Below are 2,399 nucleotides of genomic sequence, written 5' to 3' on the forward strand. Positions count from 1 at the left end.
CCACCTGCGCCGCGAACACCGCCAAGGGCGGAGACCGGCGAGAGAGGTCTTCCTGTCACCCTGCCTTGACTTACCCGCTGCAGCTGGAGCCCGCTGCACCGCAGCTCGGAGCGGTGTCATTTCGCAGCCACACAGGCAGCGGGGTCGGTTCTGCCCATCTCGCACGGTGCCAGGAACCACCCCGGGCTGCGCGGGGAGCCCCGGCGGAGCCGCGTGTCGCCACCTCCAGGCAGCCACGGCCGGGGCCTCGCGCCTCGCCGGCAGCACGTGCGCCCCCGCTAATGGTTCCGTCCGGGCGCCTCGGTGGTACATCCCACACCGCCTAATGGTCTCGCCCGCCCCGCGCGGGTGGTACATCCCACGCCTGGTAATGGTTCCCCCCGGTTCCCTTCCCTCCTCCCCCACGCGCGGGTGGTACGTCCCACGCCGCCTGCGCTCCATCAGCTCCTCTCCCCGGCGGAAGTGACGCCCCGGCGCTTCCGGTGCGCAGGCAGTAGCGGCCCGGCGGGAGGAGCTCGGGGAAGCGGCCCCTCTGCCGGTGGCGCCTGCCCGCCCTCCCGGCGCCCTGCGCCCACCGGGTAAGCGGGGGCGGGGCAGAGCCCCAACTGAGGGTCCTGGGGGGGCATGAGGTGGGGCGGGTCCCGTTTGGCGGGTGGGGGGGTTCTTTCCCCCCGGCGGCTGGTGCTGGTGCAGGTGCGGAGCGGGGCCTGCAGCAGCGGCCGGAGGCGCAGCTGTGATGACCGAAGCAGAACCATCGCTCGAAAGCGTGGTGGCATCCCTGCCGTGTGGAGCAGGCACTGGACCCTCTGGGAGGCCACGGGCCGTGTGCGCCGGAGTGGAGCCATGCTGGAGTACTGGGTGGCCCAGAGCTGGCAGCGCTGCCTGCGATGACACCAACCCACAGCTGGCAGTCTGCCTGCCCGCAGTGCCCAGGAGCTGAGCGAGCTGCTGGGCGAGGCAGTGATTGTACCAGCGGGGTGCTGCTGCTTGAGAAAACTGAGAGCTGCAAGCCCAGGGGCCAGCAAAAGCAGAGCGTAAAGGCAGCCTCTGTTTGCCATGACAGCCTGAACCTGCAGGGCTGGAGAAGGGCTTTCCTGCCTGGTGGACGGTGCAGCACTCTCCCGGTGCAGCGCTTGCTGGAGATGCTGGGCGCGGCGCTGAGCGTGGAGGAAGGGAGGCAACCAGTTGGGCAAGCTACGTGAGGTCTGTTCCCTTTCTCTGCCAGCTGCTGCGTTTGTCTGCTCCCCTCTGCCTTCCCTGTGACAGCATTTGCCTCTAGCATTCGTTCCTCCTGTTTCTCTGCAGAAATGAGTGTGACGCTCACGATCTACACGAGACCAGCAGGAAGTTTATGATGGGGTCTGGGAGGATTTTAAATGAGGCTGGTGGCTTTGCAAAGCAGCGCCAGGAGAACATTCTGCATATTGGGTCCGTTGCAGGAGGAATGCCTGAGGATGCTTGTACGTGAAATGATTAGTGTCTAGAAGCTAATGGTGGCTAAGCAGAGGGGAGAAGAAGAGGCCAGATTAGTACAGAGGTACAGAACTATAAGTGTCTTGAAGATTGCTACAGGAATTTGGACATGGAAAAGCAAGTCAAAGTTGGGGAGCAGAGAAGGAGGGAGTAAGAGTTTGGCTTTGGTCAAGGTAACTTTGGAGATCAACCTCTGTTGCCATGTCACATGTCAAACATTCTGGGAGCCTCCATCTCCGTCTCCACAGCTTCTGTCAGTCCCTTTTGGCCAAAAGCGTAGAGTGATAAGTGATCCAGGTGTTGTTGGAGGCACAGGTGGAGCTTTGAGATTGGATGGCGGGAGGAAATTTAGGGGCTGAGACTCCAGCTCACCAGCTCAGAGATGGTAGTGGAAGCTATACGAGATGATGAGGCCACTTGTGGAGAGAGTGCCTGCAGGGATACCTGCCAAAAAGGCAGCAGAGGGAAGGAAGAGCATCCACCAGGAAGACAAGTTAAAGGTACTCTCAGTGGGGCGGATGGAGAATCAAGACAGGACGCTGTCATCAGTTCCCAACAAGATCTGAGAGCTCAAGTAGGCGGGTGTTACTTGTCACTGCAGTATCCAATGCGGCAGAGGGGTCCAGAAGACAAAGATGAAGGAGAGGTGCTAGAGTACAGCCAGGAGACCCCATGGAAAATAATTCTGCTGGCAAGACCGGATCCACGATGGAGCTGGAGAAGAGTTTAAGCAGTGGTTGTGGACCGTTTGTTCTGGCACTGGCTGAAAAGGGAGGCGGGACTCAGCAATGGAGGATGGAAGTGAGCAAAGCTAACTTAAATGGTAAGAAAGCCAGGCAAGACCAAAGAGGCTGAGAAGGTGGGAGGCACACAGGCGTAGCTGCAGGACCGGGAGAAGGAGAGAAATGCCTACTGGTAATGGGGAA

At 60.6% G+C, this 2,399-nt stretch overlaps 1 protein-coding gene across 1 annotated transcript in view; it reads left to right on the forward strand.

Annotated features, from left to right (window-relative positions):
* The first annotated feature begins 18 nt into the window (after window positions 1-18).
* The window catches only part of ARIH2 (ariadne RBR E3 ubiquitin protein ligase 2), a 51,446-nt gene continuing 49,065 nt past the window's right edge, over window positions 19-2,399 (forward strand). Inside the window, exon 1 of the mRNA XM_019504875.1 lies at window positions 19-578. The gene's annotated coding sequence lies outside the window, so the exon portion shown is untranslated. The remainder of the gene's footprint in view (window positions 579-2,399) is intronic.

The sequence above is a fragment of the Gavialis gangeticus genome, unplaced genomic scaffold (assembly GCF_001723915.1).
Source record: "Gavialis gangeticus isolate Ggan-Ray unplaced genomic scaffold, GavGan_comp1, whole genome shotgun sequence".
NCBI lineage: Eukaryota > Metazoa > Chordata > Crocodylia > Gavialidae > Gavialis > Gavialis gangeticus.